The sequence below is a fragment of the Phyllobates terribilis genome, unplaced genomic scaffold (assembly GCF_046119375.1).
Source record: "Phyllobates terribilis strain yellow unplaced genomic scaffold, ASM4611937v1 Scaffold_4__5_contigs__length_816908805, whole genome shotgun sequence".
Taxonomy (NCBI): Eukaryota; Metazoa; Chordata; class Amphibia; order Anura; family Dendrobatidae; genus Phyllobates; species Phyllobates terribilis.
Window position 1 is genome coordinate 757,524,601 of NW_027362764.1, and position 19,580 is coordinate 757,544,180.

Genomic DNA, 19,580 nt, shown 5'->3' on the forward strand with positions numbered 1-19,580 from the left:
AGAAAGAAGTCGGTATCGTTCAAGAAAAACATGATTTTCATGCAGGACAATGCTCCATCACATGCATCCAACTTCTCCACAGCGTGGCTGGCCAGTAAAGGTCTAAAAGAAGAAAAAATAATGGCATGGCCCCCTTGTTCACCTGATCTGAACCCCATAGAGAACCTGTGGTCCATCATAAAATGTGAGATCTACAGGGAGGGAAAACAGTACACCTCTGGGAACAGTGTCTGGGAGGCTGTGGTGGCTGCTGCACGCAATGTTGATCGAAAACAGATCAAGCAACTGGCAGAATCTATGGATGGAAGGCTGTTGAGTGTCATCATAAAGAAAGGTGGCTATATTGATCACTAATTTTTTTGTTTTTGCATGTCAGAAATGTTTATTTCTAAATTTTGTGCACTGATATTGGTTTACCTGGTGAAAATAAACAATTGAGATGGGATTATATTTGGTTTTTATTAAGTTGCCTAATAATTCTGCGCAGTAATAGTTACCTGCACAAACAGATATCCTCCTAAGATAGCCAAATCTAAAAAAAAAACACTCCAACTTCCAAAAATATTAAGCTTGGATATTTATGAGTCTTTTGGGTTGATTGAGAACATAGTTATTGATCAATCTACTATATAATTGTCTTATCCCGTCTGTCTGTCTGTCTGTCTATCTGTCTGTCTGTCTGTCTGTCTGTCCTGGAAATCCCGCGTCGCTCATTGGTCCGGCAGCGGCCAATCAGCGCCGCGGGATTTCTGAAAAAAGATGGCGGCCGTTAGCGGCTCATCTGCGGGACGGAGGTCAGCGGCGATGCAGTGGGGAGATGAGCGGCGCTAGCAGCACAACTACCCCGACCGGCGCAGCTGACCTCCATGCGGCTAACGTCGGAAGATCAGCGGCTTGGCCCGCTGATCTCCCGACAGCAAGTGTGAACGGAGACCCGGGGAGCGGCGCCGCGACCAATCAGCGAGATGGCCGGCAAATTCAAACACCGCTGTGCTGATTGGTCGCGGCCGGCCACCGCGACCAATCAGCGAGATGTCCGGCAAATTTAAACGCCGCTCTGCTGATTAATCGCGGCCGGCCACCGCGACCAATCAGCGAGATGGGCGGCAAATTTAAACGGCGCTCTGCTGATTAATCGCGGCCGGCCACCGCGACCAATGAGCGAGATGGGCGGCAAATTTAAACGCCGCTCTGCTGATTGGTCGCAGTGGTCGGCCGCGACCAATCAGCGAGATGGGTGGCAAATTTTAACGCCGCTCTGCTGATTTGTCGCGGTGGCCGGCCGTGACCAATCAGCGAGATGGGCAGCAAATTTAAACGCCGCTGTGCTGATTGGTCGCGGTGCCCAACCGCGACCAATCAGCGAGATGGCCGGCAAACTTAAACGCCGCTGTGCTGATTGGTCGCGGTGGACGGCCGCGACCAATGATCGAGATGGACGGCAAATTTAAACGCCGCTCTGCTGATTAATCGCGGCCCGCCACCGCGACCAATCAGCGAGATGGGCGGCAAATTTAAACGCCGCTCTGCTGATTGGTCGCGGTGGCCGGCCGCGGCCAATCAGCGAGATGTCCGACAAATTTAAACGCCGCTCTGCTGATTAATCGCGGTCGGCCACCGCGACCAATCAGCGAGATGGGCGGCAAATCTAAACGCCGCTCTGCTGATTAGTCGCGGTTGCCGGCCGCGACCAATCAGCGATATAGGCTGCAAATTTAAACGCCACTATGCTGATTGGTCGCGGTGGCCGACCGCGACCAATCAGAGAGATTGCCGCTAAATTTAAACACCGCTCTGCTGATTTGTCGCGGCCGACCGCGACCAATCAGCGAGATTGGCGCCAAACTTAAACAACGCTCTGCTGATTGGTCGCGGCCGCCGGCGACCGCTACCAATCAGCGATTTTGGCGCCAAATTTAAACAACGCTCTGCTGATTGGTCGATTTTATCGCCAAATTTAAACAATCTCTCCGGTCCTCACTAACACAGTTCGCTGATTGGTCACGGCCGCCACCCGTGACCAATCACCGATATTGCCGCCAAATTTAAACACCGTTTTGCTGATTGGTCGCGGTTGCTGGCCGCGACCAATCAGCGATTTTGGCGCCAAATTTCAACAACGTTCTGCTGATTGCGCCCGGTCGGCCGCATACATATTCTAGAATACCCGATGCGTTAGAATCGGGCCACCATCTAGTAATAAAAATAATCCTCTAAAATACAACTTGCCTAATAATTCAGCACACAGTGAATAGCCAGCAAGGAAGTGCAGAGAAGGGATGCTATAAAAAGCCCTTCCCAGAACGTGTTAGGGCAAACCAAAATGGGAAAATTGAAATCACCTGGAGAATTTGGACAAGGGAACAATTAGCATTTGGACAGGGAAAGAAAAGAGCCATGGCTCAACAGGCAGAAGAACCGACCACAAAGCAACACGTCACCCGATCCAATACCCCTAACCGCACCATGACAGGAAGTTGACTACAGGTTCTCCTGTTCCTGTGACCACCAGCGATCAGCAGTAATCTGTGGGTGAAACTTTTTGTAACTGTTTAGCTTCCCTGCTGCTTCCCCACAGGAGAATTTAAGTATTACATATTTTCCTTTTAAATAAGTAAAGGGCAAATGTATCTCGTCCTCCAGAGCAAAACTGGGGGTCATAAATGGTTTATCTTTCTGTTTTAACTCTAAAATTCCCCAATCGGGTATTTGAAAGTGGTTTTCCTAAAAAGAGAACAGCAGGGCAAAAGTGCAGATATTGCATTTTATTATTTCACGCTGTTCCCCTAAGTAGTCTATTTTTAAAATCCACCATACGGTTCTAGAGATATTGGCCTTTTTTATTTGGTGCTGAGATTTATGTGTTTACGATATGAGTGGTGCTCACGGGTTTTTCTGGGGCGTGTATTTAGGCTGCTCTCCATAATTACCCTGTAAGTACCGCCCCCTTGGTCAACAAACCATCAAAGCTTTAATAATAAAAAAACAAAAAGAAAAGCTGAAAACTTTTGAGAGGTCCTGTTTAAATACTGGGTGTATATTTTACCTTGAGAATGTCAATAAAGTTCTGCAGGGGAAAAATAAATTCTTAATAAGTGAAGTTTGTGCTGATCACAATGAACCTTTGTGTAATTAATATGATTAATAATTATAATTTAATTTCTGTCCCGGATTTAATTTAGTTTTTTATTAGAAAACATTGCTTTTAATTATTTGTCAGAATTAAATATGGTTTGTAACCGTGCGATTTTATTTAACGTAGGGGGGAACATTTAGATTTAACCCTCTCATTGTCATTGATACTCCAGCCGCATCAGACTAGGAATGCTGCTCATTGTCCAACAGGGGGCAGTACCAATGAGAATGAAAGAGATTGAGCATGCAAAATGATAGGATGCTCCATTCTGGTGTTTGGTTGGTATCTCAGGGGTCAGACCCCCACAAATGTAGAAATTATCACCTATCCTGTGGAGAGGTGTGAAGTTCTTGTAAGCAGAATACTTCTTTAAGTAAGCAGACACTTGAGACCTGAAATTGACCCTTGTTAAATTGCAGACACTATTAAGGTGACTTATGCCTTTATTGTTATGAGGCCAAGCATGTTGGGACAATGTACTATGTACTACTGGAGATCTGCAGACTTTCTGTAATAGGAAACTGTTGCTTTAATTACACATTTTATGGTCATCGCCATGTTGATATGAGATCTTCAGTGAAATATCATAATTTCCCATGTGAATTCTCACCTGAAATCATAATGTCACTGCAGTTTATGCTCTTCCGGGCATTGGACTGGAGTTTTCACATTACCTGTGACTTGCATGTGTAGCGCCCCGAGGGCTCGGCCGCTACAGGGGTATTGCACCTCTGCCAGAGGTGTGATATTCCACTCCCGGGTAAGGATGGAGTATGGACCAGGGCTCAGTTAGCTGCATACAGCACACACACCTCATTTCCGAGGGACAGCTCAACGGTGCTCCCACTAGACAGAAGTGCAGGCACGACCGACTATGTCCCTGTCTGGAGTGGGGAGGGGGGTGGAACACCCAGTGCTGTAGGGGCAGATAGGGGTTGGTTCCTGAGCATAGGAAGGAGCCCAGTGGTTGCTGGTCACCTGGGCTCATGGTCAGAGGGAGGTATAAAAGGTGGGCACCATCTTAGATCTAGGTTCTGTCCAGAGAGGAGAAGACAGTGAGTAGAGGCTCTGTAGGAGCTCTACTCCAGGAGGGCCTAGTGAGAGGCCGAGGAGGAGGTGAAGGGGAGCTGTGGTGCCACCTGAGCCCAGCTCCAAGAGAAAGGAACAGGAAGGAACGGAAAGGGAGAAGAAGAGACAGAGAAACAGAAGGGCTCAGGAACAAGAAGGTGGAAGGGACCCTAAGAACCCACGAGAATCCAGGGTGAAGGGTCAGGCAGATTAAGGGTACCGGATCCCAAGTTGGTGGAGGAGAAACTACCCTCAGCCAAAGACCGGTCGTCGTGATCATCTATTGGTGTGACACCTCATCAAACCTGCTAGGAAGGCACCATATAGAACAGCGGAGGACGGGGCCCACGTTTAACCGCACAAGTCCGCGGCAGCTGGACAAAAGTGGGTCACTGGTGAGGCAGGCCAGAGAAAGGATTAAAGGGGGTCCTGTGCCATGCTCCTGAACTGCCTGGGAGTTGACCGAGCCCCACACCTGGTGGACGCAGCACGGCTCGGGCGGTCACTACCTGTACAGAAGTGACCTGGAGTACCTGAACTGTGAGTAAACGACATTAGACTGCAGTACGTTGTCGGTGTGCTCTTTCGCTCCTCCAGCACTATCAGCACCGGGACTCTCACTACCATCACTCCCAACATCCACTACACTGCCCTGGGGCCGCACTCTTCCCGTGGGGAGTCACACCATCCCAGCTGCACACGTCATCAGCCCCAGCGGACTGCCTTGCAGCGGCGGTTCCTAACGACCGCAATCCACGGGTGGCGTAGTCGGACTTTATCGTCGGTACGTAGCAGGCTACCATTGGTCTGACCACCCTGAGCCGCGGGACCGGGCCGCCACTACTACCCCCATCGTTCCCCTATCACCCGGATCCGCGTGCTCCACGGCCCAGGGGGCGAGTCAGCTTTGGCGTAGTCGGCAAGATTTCGTGCCCACTAACAACGGGTACTGCGCGCCTGAAAAGAGACTGTTTCATTGTACTAAAGATGGCGCCCGCCCTAGAAGAACGAGCACCATAATGTGCGCGCCAAAAGACCACAGGAGGCCGCCTCCCATCGTGGGCCGGGTCCCAGAATGACGCCAAAGAGGAAGCCCGCCCCCAACAACCATGAGCACGGCTGGGGAAATGTCCGTCAACGTGGGGGGGCTGCCCCTGAGCGTGATTGTCAGCAGAATGCCCCAGGACCACCCCCCATGGGGGCAGAAAGAGAAGAAAACTGCGGGGCAGGGGGTGGTCTGGATCAGTCCAGACAGACCGCACCCGGGGATGGACGCCCTCAGCAGCACCAGCCTCCTGGCCCGAAGCCTGCTGCAGGCCGAACCGCTCTGCAGCCTAGCAGAAGTCCTAGCGCAGCTCCCCAGAGACCCGGAGCATGCGCAAGCTGCACTGGAGGACCTGGAGCGGAGGATGGTCCGGGCGCAGCAGGGTGCACTCACTGAGTGGAGAGAGGAACTGGCCCGGCAGGCCGAGACCCACCAGCGACAGGCCTCAACCGCACCCCGGAGTTTGCCTGCCTCTGAGGACGGCGCATGAGGAGAGAGGACCGGAGGCGATGCCGCGAAGGGAGCCACGAGGACTGAGGCAAGTGAAGGGGACTTCACCACCCCAAGCCCAGCAACCGCAAGCCTGCCCCAGCCTCCCGTCGCAGCACCCGAAGCCCCACTCACCGCACCTGTTGCCGCGCCGCCACTGCTCCCAGCTAGGCCTCAAGCGGCGAGCGCCGCGACCACGCCCCGCCCGGCACCACGCCCCTTGACCCCGGGTGCCGTAAAGCAAGAAGCATCATCGGCCCGGTCGCAAGGCCTGGATGACCCGGGCGCCATCGCTAAGCCTGCGCCCCTGTTCCGGACGGGACTGCGACCTAGTGCAGCCGAGAGACCCCCGGCCTGGTCGCAAGGCCGAGTGCCCCCGGGCGCTGCTCCCAAATCAGGTCCCTCCACTATACCACGGCTGGGTGTGGACCTGATTGCCCATCATACCGGTCCGGATGGACTGCCGCTGGAGTGGCCGGCTGAAGTGACCAGCAGTCAGCCATGGAAAATCCAGCCCCCGCGTGAGCCTCTGTTACCGGCTCCAGAACCCGTAGAGGTCACCCCACCCCCACTGGAGGATGTCCAATTTGCGTGGGACCCCACCAGCGAGAACTTGATGGGGTTCTCTCAAGAGACCCGGGCAGACGCGGTCCGTCGTCTGGAGGCCTGTCATCAGCAACTGGCGACCTTTGAGCGGGAGCGACGAGAGGGGTGCGTCAGAGAGGAACGGCTCCAGGCCCAGAGTGCTGAACAAAAACGTAAGGCCCGCCAAGACCCCCGAGCAGCCCGTGGTCCCCGAATCACCGGGACCATAGTCAAATTTCACATGGAAAACGGCTGGGGTTTCATCAGGGGCCCAGAAACCGCAGGCGATGTCTTTGTGACCCGCAGGGACGTTGAGAGTCATCTACCTGAGGGACACCGTGGCCGTGACTTGTACCCTGGTGATGTGGTCGCCTTTACCCGCCACGTAGGCGCAAAAGGACCGTACGCCCTACATGTTCATCGGCTCACTGAGGAGGAACTACAACACCGCGGCTATGAGGAGAGCCAAGAGGACCCGGACGGGTCTGAAGAACCATATGAGGAGGAAGAAGGAGCATATGGAGGACACCGCTACTAGTAAGTAGCAAAGTACCTGTGTACATAGTTACCCGTCAGGGTACAGAGAACTGATTACTGTTAAAAGACTGTTACCTGTGTGCCCCTCATCCCCTACCAGGCTGAGGACTGTGAGCAGCCATTCCCTTCCCAAAACTGGCCGAGGACTGAGAGCGGCCAATCCCTTGTATATAGTTGCGCTTCCTAAAGCGCCCCCTACTGGTTTTATAAAAAGACTACCACGTCTACCTCGGGACAGCAAGTCCCTCGTGTTTACAAGTTTGCCAAAGTTCCTGCACTTACAAGAAGAGTGCACACCTGGTCGCAAGTTGCACCGCCGCCAGGATCCAAGAATGTGTTGTAAAAATGTTTTCCTGCAAATGTTTTATGTGAAAAGTTTTTATATGCTGCTAGATAGTAATGTGAATGTTTTCTAATAGTGTTTATATGTCAAAAGAGCTCCAGAAGTATTAGTAAGCGTTTTATAATAGTGTGACAAGAAAAGAAAAGCGTTTCCCATAAAGGGAATTGAACCATGTTGCCTGTTTTCTGATGTGAAAAGTTTTAAAAAAAAGTTTTGCATGTCCTGTAATTAACTGTTTTTGCTCTTTTCCAGCCCGAGGACGTGCTGTGCTTTGCCAGGGGGGAATGTAGCGCCCCGAGGGCTCGGCCGCTACAGGGGTATTGCACCTCTGCCAGAGGTGTGATATTCCACTCCCGGGTAAGGATGGAGTATGGACCAGGGCTCAGTTAGCTGCATACAGCACACACACCCAATTTCCGAGGGACAGCTCAACGGTGCTCCCACTAGACAGAAGTGCAGGCACGACCGACTATGTCCCTGTCTGGAGTGGGGAGGGGGGTGGAACACCCAGTGCTGTAGGGGCAGATAGGGGTTGGTTCATGAGCATAGGAAGGAGCCCATTGGTTGCTGGTCACCTGGGCTCATGGTCAGAGGGAGGTATAAAAGGTGGGCACCATCTTAGATCTAGGTTCTGTCCAGAGAGGAGAAGACAGTGAGTAGAGGCTCTGTAGGAGCTCTACTCCAGGAGGGCCTAGTGAGAGGCCGAGGAGGAGGTGAAGGGGAGCTGTGGTGCCACCTGAGCCCAGCTCCAAGAGAAAGGAACAGGAAGGAACGGAAAGGGAGAAGAAGAGACAGAGAAACAGAAGCGCTCAGGAACAAGAAGGTGGAAGGGACCCTAAGAACCCACGAGAATCCAGGGTGAAGGGTCAGGCAGATTAAGGGTACCGGATCCCAAGTTGGTGGAGGAGAAACTACCCTCAGCCAAAGACCGGTCGTCGTGATCATCTATTGGTGCGACACCTCATCAAACCTGCTAGGAAGGCACCATATAGGACAGCGCAGGACGGGCCCACGTTTAACCGCACAAGTCCGCGGCAGCTGGACAAAAGTGGGTCACTGGTGAGGCAGGCCAGAGAAAGGATTAAAGGGGGTCCTGTGCCATGCTCCTGAACTGCCTGGGAGTTGACCGAGCCCCACACCTGGTGGACGCAGCACGGCTCGGGCGGTCACTACCTGTACAGAAGTGACCTGGAGTACCTGAACTGTGAGTAAACGACATTGGACTGCAGTACGTTGTCGGTGTGCTCTTTCACTCCTCCAGCACTATCAACACCGGGACTCTCACTACCATCACTCCCAACATCCACTACACTGCCCTGGGGCCGCACTCTTCCCGTGGGGAGTCACACCATCCCAGCTGCACACATCATCAGCCCCAGCGGACTGCCTTGCAGCGGTGGTTCCTAACAACCGCAATCCACGGGTGGCGTAGTCGGACTTTATCGTCGGTACGTAGCAGGCTACCATTGGTCTGACCACCCTGAGCCACGGGACCGGGCCGCCACTACTACCCCAATCGTTCCCCTATTGCCCGGATCCGCGTGCCCCACGGCCCAGGGGGCGAGTCACATGCAGCTGTAAGAAGGAAGACGTGCCTAGGGACAGGTGCGGAGCTCCAGCGCCGGAACTGCCAGGGTCCTGCCCAGTGTTGCCAGGGAACAGGATTAAGAGTGCACGGGGGACTTCCTGGACAGTGCTGGGGGACAGAGGAGAGGGACGGAAGAGAGGAAGTCAGGTGTCTGGGCTTGTGCGAAAGTGACAGTTGGTTGTGGAGAGCCGACCAGCAGTTGGGGAGAAACGGTCTGTCCTGCCGACAACGAGAGAGAGATGAGCTGCCCTGTCCTCGGTGAAATAGAGACGTGCTGACCTGTCTGCGGTGACGGACGAACGGGTGGCACAGCTTGCCGCAAAACAAGGGGAGTGCGGTCTGTACCGGGCCTACAGAAAGTGATCGTTCATTTATCTGCATCACCACAGTTTTCCAGACATCTGACGGTGACCTACGAGTGAGGACGCACGCGGGATTAGTGATCCTAACGCAGTTTGTTCTACGCCGGAGGAGCTTGCTCCGGCTCTTAAAGAAGTCGTGACTGCTGTCGTGTGGTCAAAAGGATTGGGGGCGCAGTGGGTGAGACCCGAGACTGCCCACTGCCGCCAGAAGACGGACACCCTCCGGAGTGAGAGTCTGAAGATGGACGTAGTTATCGCTAAAGGACAGATAAGTGCAAGCCTCCAGTAATCTACCTTCTCTTATTCAGCCTGAACTTTTGGGACTGCGCCGTATTGTTCATCCTTTCCGTGTTATAGTTAAACCACAATCGTTTATTGTCCGATTTTACTGTTTTATTGTTGTGTTACTTAAATTTACACTCCCTGCGTGGAGAAACCAAATCTTGAATTAAACCTCTGCCATACTCTCTGCGTGCTGTGTGCGGCATCCGAGCCTTTTAACATTTGGCGCAGTCGGCAGGATGTCGTCCCCAGACGCAGTTGCAGGCATGGCAGACCAGGCCAGCGCGAGAGCCCCTACAGCTAGCCTACCCCTGGGCGCCATGTTGAATAATCTCCCAAAGTTTACCGGAGACAACATGATGCTGTGGGATTGGGTAGAACGGGTTAAGAGCATGTTACGAATGCACCCAATGACCCCCGATATGCAAGCAGAGATAGCTTTGCTGGCTTTAGAAGGAGAAGCTCGACAGTCAGTAATGTTTCGTTCCCCCACTGACCGAAATACGGTGGAAAAGGTGGTACGGATCCTAGAAGAAATGCATGGGGACTCTACTAATGTGGCAGAGTTAAGGATGCGACTGTTCCAACAGGTACAAAGGGAGGGTGAGACTGTGACCCAATATGTCAACGCCCTACAGAGTGTGTACACTTACATCACTAGGAAAACGAACCTAGAAGACGTGGGAGTGGGGCCCCCAGACCTAGCACTTAGGGACCAGTTCGTAGCCGGCCTCAGAGATGCACAGCTGAGACAGGCCTTGCGAGAGCGCTTGCGCACCAACCCGCATATGACATTTCTGGAGGCAGGGGCAGAGGCCCGCGTGAGGGAACAGGAGATGGGGGTAGTGAACCTGGCAGGGATGGTCCGGGGCAATGCAGTGCCTCTGTCGCCCACGGCCAAACCAGAATGGGCCCGAGAGATGCGGCGGGAGATCCAAGAAATGTGAGAAGAGTGGTACAATATTCGAGTGGATCAATCAGAGAGAGCCGGAACAGTTGACCCCAGACCCCCGGGCGAAGTAAAGGACGAGCCCAGACCCCGGGTTGGAACAGAGCCCAATCGGGTGGCCCGACGACCCCCTGCAGACAGGGGACCAACGTGTTGGAATTGTGGGGGCATGGGGCATTACGCCAGGAGCTGTGCCAGTCGAGGAAGGCCTCTGTCCTGGCAGCTGTTAAACTGACAGGCTCCGGGTGTGAGGGACGCAACCCGTAGCGGAGGAAGGTAGTGAGTCCCGAAGACTTAATATCCATGAGCCCGACAGTGTGGGCCGAGCTTGGCGGACGGGCGGTTCACTGTTTGATCGACACGGGATCTCAAGTGACCACCATGGGAGAAACTTATTTCCGTCAGCGGTACCCAGAGATGGCACGAAATGAAGGGGGTCCCTTGATAAAGCTCACAGCCGCTAACCAACTGCCCATTCCGGTCACAGGAGTAGTGTGGTTACGCATCCGGGTGTGCGGACAAGATGTGGGAAGAAAAGGAGTCGTCCTGACAGGCGGAGATGCCGGCCCAGGACCACCAGTGACCCTCGGTATGAACGTGCTGAAGGAAATCGGGCAGATCCTGATTAGGGAACAACGAGAGCTCACGCTAAGGCGGTGGAACTCTAGAGCCCCTCAAAGGAAGGCCCTCCAGCAGCTGATCAGGGTTGCCCAGGCGCAAGAGACCTCGAGTGGGGGAAAAGTTCTGGGAAAGGTGATAATACCCGCCACCAACACCCTCACCTTACCACCAGGACAGACAGTCCTCACTTTGCCCGTCCGAGCCTGCACCCCACTAGAAGGGATAGAGATTCAGATTGAGTCAACCACCGTGGACAAGGTGCCTCCGGGTCTATTGGTAGCGCGGACCTTGGCAACCGTCCATAAGGGAAACGTGGTGGTACAATGCGTGAACCTGAATCCGAGTGAGCTCATTCTTCCCGCTAGGACCGAAATGGCCCAGATCCTGGGGATGCCAGAACAGCTGGAACCGCCAGATGTAATACAATTGTCAGCCGTAAGGGGGGATCCCTGGACCCTGGCGATCACCGTACGATCGGGGTCTCCTCGACCTCAGACTAAGGACGGTCGAAGGATCCTAGAAGAGATGCGTGCTGATTTGACAGGGCTCACGACGGAACAGGTGTACCAGGTAGAAGAGATGCTGGGACGGTCCCAGGACGTCTTTGCCCGACATGAGGACGACTTTGGATGTACCGAGGCCATCACCCATGAAATCCCTACTGGAAATGCTGCTCAGGTATGGGTACGGTATAGACAGATACACCCGCAAATGTACCAGGAGGTGAAGGAAATGCTGGCCCATATGATACAGAATGGGGTGATTCTGGAAACTCAGAGCTCGTGGGCGGCTCCAATCATCCTGGTCAGGAAGAAGGATGGAACCCTACGATTCTGTGTGGACTACAGGGGGCTAAATGCTTGCACCGTAAGAGACTCGTACCCTTTACCTAGGATCGAGGAGTCTCTATCCGCCCTAGGCAAGGCGAAATACTTCTCCTCCCTGGATCTGGCCAGCGGATACTGGCAAGTGCCAGTGGCTGAACACGTATCCGCTGGCCGAACACGACTGCGCCAAGACAGCATTCGTGTTGCCCATGGGACTCTTCGAATTTAATCGGATGCCTTTTGGCCTAACCAATGCTCCCGGGACCTTTCAACGCTTGATGGAGAGATGTTTAGGCGATCTGAACTTTGAGGCCACACTGATCTACCTCGATGACATCATCGTCTATGCGTCTACCTTCCAGGAACATCTACGACGACTGGAGCAAGTCTTGAGTCACCTTCGAAATCACGGCCTGAAGGTGAAGCCACAGAAATGTCATATATTCCGCAAGCAGGTTGAGCACCTCGGGCACACGGTGTCCGGTTAAAGAGTCAGGCCCACTCAGGAGAAAGTGGCCGCCGTGCAAGAGTGGCCCACCCCGAAGACTGTAAAGGACGTGCGGGCCTTACTAGTACTTGCAGGGTATTACGGCAGATTCGTGAAAAATTTCACGTGCATCGCTAATCCTCTACTGGAGCTCCTTCAAGGGATACCTGCGGGCTCGAAAAATCGAACAGTGAAATGGGGAAGAGAACAGGAGGAGGCCTTCAGGGCCTTGAAGATGGCCCTGATGGAAGCTCCCATACTGGCCTACGCGGACTTTTCTCAGCCCTTCGTTCTTCACACCGATGGAAGTCTCCTTGGTCTAGGGGCCGTGCTGTCGCAGGAGCAGGAGGGGAGAGAGCGGGTGATAGCATATGCGAGTCGCTCCCTCCGAGACTCGGAGAAGAACCCAGACAATTATAGCTCCTTTAAACTGGAATTGTTGGCCCTAGTGTGGGCAATGACAGAAAAGTTCTCGGAGTACTTGTCGGGGTCTGAAGTATTGGTGAAGACAGACAACAACCCGTTGGCTCATCTGGAGAATGCAAAGTTGTGAGCCCTGGAACAACGATGGGTGGCTCGTATGGCTCGGTACCGGAATAAGATCACCTACCGGCCTAGGGCTGAAAAGACGCATGCTGATGCCCTCTCCAGGGTGACCCATGAGCACCCCGACCGTGACCGAGACGAAGAACTGGAGGCTGAAGAGGTGCCCAGCTTCCAGAGGGTTGGCAGCCCGTTGTCCGCTACATAGGGACAGATCGGGGAAGTGAAAGAAGGACACGTGTTGGGGCGGCCCAGGGACGAGTGGGTACAGATACAGCAAATGGATGGAGAGATTGCGCGGTTGCGACAGTGGGTGGCTTTGAAACAAGTCCCTAACCGCGAAGAAAGGGGGGGCTGAAGATGCTGCGGCAGTGGGAGAGATGGCTTGTTGTACAGACGGGTCCAGTTGGTACGGGAGTTCGGCCCCACTTGGCAAGTAGTGGTTCCAGAGAGTGTGATCGGGACACTGGCCAAGGAAGCACAAGAGCGGGGAGCACACTTTGGACCCGAAAAGACCTTCCAGTGGCTGCAGAGACTGGTGTACCACCTCCAGCTAAGAGTTGCAGTGGAGAACGTCTGCCAGAAGTGCCGGAGTTGTGAGTTGGTGAAAACCCCAGAGCAGCGGGCCCCCGTCCAGACCATTGTGACGGCTGCGCCCTTAGAGGTGTTGATGATCGACTACCTGACCATCGGGCCGGCGCATCTTGGTTATGGACATTGCCTGGTCATGACCGACCACTTCACGAAATTCGTGGTGGTAACTCCGACCAGGGATCAGACAGCTGAATCTGCTGCCCATGCTATCTGTCGGGACTTCATCAGGGTCTATGGCTGTCCGAAGAGAATTCACTCCGATCAAGGAGCTTGTTTCCAAGGACGGGTGATGGAGGAGCTGCACCGGCTATACAAGATCGAGAAGTGTAGGACCACCCCTTACCATCCGCAAGGGAATGGGTCCTGTGAACGCTTCAACAGAACTTTGATCCAGATGCTTCGAACCTTGGAAGAAGATCGGAAGGTACGCTGGCCGGAGTTTGTGGCCGAGCTGGTGTGAGTCTATAATAACCGGGTACATAGTGCCACAGGGTTCACCCCCTACACCCTGCTGTTCGGACAAAAGGGTAGGGAGATCACCGAGCTCGAACTAGATCCCGTGGAGGACTGGCCCCGGACGGGCCCATCTACCTGGGTCCGGGAGCATCGGCACCGGTTGCAGACTCTTCGGAGGTTGGTGCAGCAGAAGTTTAAGGAAAATAGGCACCATAAAACGCCACCTCTTCGGGGGACAGCCCTTAAGTTGGGAGAACGGGTGTTGGTACGGGACAAGAGACCCCGGGGCAAGCTGAGTAGACTGTGGGAGTCGACTCCGTATCGAGTGAAACGGAGAGTTAGTCCTGAAGGACCGGTGTATGAGGTTCAGCCTGAGGGGGAAGAATCGGCTCCAACTAGAATCGTTCATCGAAGCATGTTACGGCCCTGTTTGTCTAGCGATGAGGAAAAGAAGGAGGAACTCAGCACAAGGACAAGAGATCCCACACCCAGTGCGCCCGTCTACGATGATGAGGAGGAAGGGACTATAGTGGCTGCAATCCCCAGTCTCACATTGCCCAGAGCTTCACACAAGAGAGAGGAGGGCCCAGCGCTCCGTCAGGCTGGGCCGGGCGAAGTTGGGAACCCCAGTGACTCTCAAGTACCCTGCGCTCCAACTGCGTTACGCCGGTCCGAACGATCCACGGCTGGTGTGCTGCCTATTCGCTACAATCAGGATCAGTTCAGCTGGCAACGTATCATCCAAGAGGTCAGAGAGTGTGAGCGCCTGGTGAAAAAACTCTCACCCGTGGAACGGCAAGCTCAAAGGGAGCTGGAGTGTAAGAAGGAAGACTTGCCTAGGGACAGGTGCGGAGCTCCGGCGCCAGAACTGCCAGGATCCTGCCAGGGGACGGGATTAAGAGTGCATGGGGGACTTCCTGGATAGTGCTGGGGGACAGAGGAGAGGGACGGAAGAGAGGAAGTCAGGTGTCTGGACTCGCGCGAAAGTGACAGTTGGTTGTGGAGAGCCGACCAGCAGTTGGGGAGAAACGGTCTGTCCTGCCGACAACGAGAGAGAGACGTGCTGCCCTGTCCGCGGTGAAATAGAGACGTGCTGACCTGTCTGCGGTGACGGATGAACGGGTGACACAGCTTGCCGCAAAACAAGGGGAGTGCGGTCTGTACCGGGCCTACAGAAAGTGATCGTTCACTTACCTGCATCACCACAGTTTTCCAGACATCTGACGGTGACCTACGGGTGAGGACGCACTCGGGATTAGTGATCCTAACGCAGTTTGTTGTACGCCGGAGGAGCTTGCTACGGCTCTTAAAGGAGTCGTGACTGCTGTCGTGTGGTCAAAAGGATTGGGGGCGCAGTGGGTGAGACCCGAGACTGCCCACTGCCGCCAGAAGACGGACACCCTCCGGAGTGAGTGTCTGAAGACGGACGTAGTTATCGCTAAAGGACAGATAAGTGCAAGCCTCCAGTAATCTACCTTCTCTTAATTCAGCCTGAACTTTTGGGACTGCGCCGTATTGTTCATCCTTTCCGTGTTATAGTTAAACCACAATCGTTTATTGTCCGATTTTACTGTTTTATTGTTGTGTTACTTAAATTTACACTCCCTGCGTGGAGAAACCAAATCTTGAATTAAACCTCTGCCATACTCTCTGCGTGCTGTGTGCGGCATCCGAGCCTTTTAACACAGCTGCACAGGGCACAGTCAGTTGTATTGCCTGGGCGTTTTTCTCTGCATTATGTCTATGGCTCTCCAGCCTCCTACTTACAAATTAGAAGGATCAAACATCAACTAGAGCTTCTACTAGATATAATCTGGTCACACATTAATATGTGATGTCTCATCATCACAGGACACATAATAACCAGGCCTCCCACCTACAATAAAATTAAAATGATGGACAGAACCAGCAATATTCTTTTCTAAAATGGAAGTTAGATTTGACGTGCCAAGCATTAAAAAAAAACACTGTTGTAATATGGGTGATGTTGAGGTTCAATTTTTCAGCATAATACACCCCTTTATGTGCTGCTTTGGAGGTGGTAGTGGAGTGGGCCCCCTTAGCTCTTAGACCCCTTTGCACCTACACTAGGTGCACCAATGGTATGTGCACCCTTGCCTCCTATTAGACGGCCAGTAATGCCATTCCTTGTCTCATCAAATGGCGAGGTTGTGAGGGGGTGTAGGAGAGCGGTGGATAAAACATATATATATATATATATATATATATATATATATATATATACAAGTATAACAGAATACATATACAGTGTATAGTCATTTCGTGGATTGAACTAAGTTGTAAGCTATTAATTTTGCGGCTTTAGATGGTTCTAGTGCATTATTATTAGAGGATTCAATAACAACTTAGGATAATTTGGCATCAGAGATAAAACACCTCCCAAACCTAAGTCTTACAAGAAATTCCCCTTTTTCCTGTGTGACTCCTTTTTTGAGTTTTCCTTGTCCTTTAAAAGGGAATCAATGAATTAGCGTTACAGTAGCAGGTTCTGCCAGGAACTCGGTGGTGTCACTAGCTGGAAAACTTATTGTCAGGGACGACACTGGGGAGATCACACAATATCCCACTGCTGCCACCAATTTGTCAGGGTTTCACAGAGACGACACCGGATAGACCACACAATATCTCACCGCTGCCATCACTCTGTCAGGATTTCGTCAGGGATTCACGATCCAGTCTCGGCGCATCTATCGACAAACGAGCAGAAAGCATGTGGCGTCACACCTCCGGATTCCAACGCATGGAATATGTGTACACGCCCCATATGGTTACTGCTGGCTTCACGATAGCCCAATTATTATTATTCGCTGCCACCACCGGCCGAGTTTGAAATATAATACAGGTCTGGCCGGACGCTTGCGTTCTGGTAGCGTATGGCTTCGGGGGAGAGAACGATTACAGATCAAAAGAAACAGGACTATTATATTTTATATTTAATCCAAAAGGGAGGCAGTGTTATGAAAAATATACAAAGATTTTACAAAGGGGACAATACAGTACAGAATATACAGTTACACAAAATAAACAGGATTAAAGAAGGAAATTACTCTATATAGTTCGCAGGGATGACTCATTATAGGTGGAGGGAAGCACTCAGATGCCTGTTCGGCGAACGTGACCCATGCGACACAAAATATGTAACTTCCAACATGAATCCTGATCCATCCTCCGTGGATTCTTTTATGTCTAAGGGGAGACCTGCCCACTCACCCCCTGGGTTGACATCACGGGGGCTGGTCTACAGCCTTCATATTTTTATTAGATATCTGTTTTTTGTAATAACTTATCGTGGGTTGATCGTAGAGGCCCAAAAGTGATACCATATTTTCCGTTATGATTTTAACTTTCTCCAGAGGCCACACACGGTATAGCTGCCGTCTGATATTTTGTTACCTATGTGCCACAGCCCCCCAACGGGGTATACAGTCACGCGAAAATATCCATATTGTTCCCTATCTGACCCTGTCACTAAAAATATAGGTCCCATTATTATCGGAATTATGGAACTTATCATATTCAATATTTTGTATCGGTGCCCAAAAGTCTGCGAGACCTCTGTTAAATTCCCTTTGACATCCTGGGAATAGAACTTCCTCAGCTACATGTAAATTGTCGCAAGCCTGTGTCAAATTATCCCCTGCCTCTGCCAGGGGGAAATGCACTCGCATTTTAAGTGGGTTGGTAGCACATTCTGTGCCAGCATTTGTTTACAAGTCACTTCTGCTGCAGGTGATAGTTTGCAGAGAGATCGCTCTTTAGAATGTCAGCTCTTCTTTTGACAATTACTATAGGGGAGGGGGAATGAGGGGTTTGGGAGAAATTGTTAATATTTTCTTAATATCTCCATGACACGTATTATTATTTTTATGGTCATCAAAATTGTCAGGGGAATACACTCTGCGGGGAAGTGCAGAAACTTTCTGGCATTCTAAGTGGTGCTATACGCTTGGTGGTTTTAATCATACTAGGATAATACACTGATCAACATTCATATTACAACACCAAGAAGGAAAAGTCGTGGAATGATGGAAATCACAGGATGGAGACGTTAGTGGTCTGTAAATGATGAAAAAACGGAAACAAATTTTCAAAACATCTCGATTTATTCTGTATCGAGTATGAGCGTCACGGCTGCTGTAACTCAGGTTATTAATGGCCGTCTGAGGAAGCTTGTGCTGCGCTGATTGCACTTGAGAAAATCATCAAGATCCGCTGCTAGCAGCTTCCTGTGTAATTTTCGACCAATAACGTCACAGATGAACTCAATGCGAGACAAGTCCGAAGACACTGCAGTCATCGGAGCACGTTTAAGTCATCCAGACTGCTCACAGAAGCACCAGCCTGTCATTGGTGTGTTGAAAAACAGCTCCTGGGATACGTTGGAGATATCTCTCCTATCGAGCACATCTGGGACATCATTGGTCGGTGATTACACAGGAGCAGCCAGCAGAGGATCTTTATGATTTGCCCAAGTGCATTCAGCACAGCAGAACCTTCCTCAGGCGACCATTAATGACCTCAGAAATAGCAGCCGAGATGGAAAGTGCCGGGATTTCTGCACGTGGTGCTCATAATCCAGACTGAATAAATTGAGATGTTTGGAAATTTTTCTTTGCATTTTTCATCATTTGCAGATCAGTGATGTCTCCATCTTGTGATTTCCATCATTCCACCACTTTTCCTTCTTGTTGTTGCAACTTCAATGTTGAGAAGTGCAAATACTCTAGTTTGGACTTGAAGGACTCTCCATCACACCACAAATCTTTCAAGTAGTCAGGTTGCATCCACCGTTAGTTTTTGCCTGAATCTTATGTACTACCACTGGTCTAGGAAGACTTCAACCTTCCACAATGTGCCCCACTTAGGCGTTAGTTCATAAGACTGCAGAAGCACAAGCCTCTTGCATGCTGATGTCATGGTGCCTTTGGTGGCCTATATGGCTGCTAAGATAAGACTTTCTTGGACTTTTACTCTTGACCACTCACATCTGAGTGCTTGTTACATGCCACCAACAATTGCCTGTTAACTCTAAGAGCGGTTCCTAATAACACAGCTCAAGTCCAAAATCCATGAGAGTACTACTTAACTTGAATTAACCGCACACAATCATCTAGAACATGAGCTCTTGTAGTACTTTACATTATTCGGATCTCTGGGTGCCAAACACAATGTTTCCACTTCCATGAGGAGAATCACTGCAGATTCTGGGTATCAATAGCTTTTCTTTACGATACTGCACCTTTAGATATTTCTCCTTGGTCCTCAAATTAAGGCACAAGCTCTCGGTCCATCTGGGTTGCTATCTGGCCTTTGACTAAGTCTTTGGGAAACAAGTCAATAGTTTGCTGAGCACTTCAGTCCAGATGGACAACAGTCTATCTTATGAGTGACCATTCTTAGGGTTTCCAACCCTAAGACTACCCTCTCTTTCACCCTTATGATTTTCACAAGGTGGTAACTCAGGCTTTCGTCACTCCATTCTCTCAGTCCACTGGCTTTCTCCTCGATGACTGAGTAGGTCCAGACTTCTACTCACTGTCAGTGCAAGTCCTTCCGTCTTTCATCCACTCACTTATGTGGATGCACCTTAGCTCCACCTGAAGACTCTGCGGCACATCGACTCTGACACCCTGACACCCAATGTCAA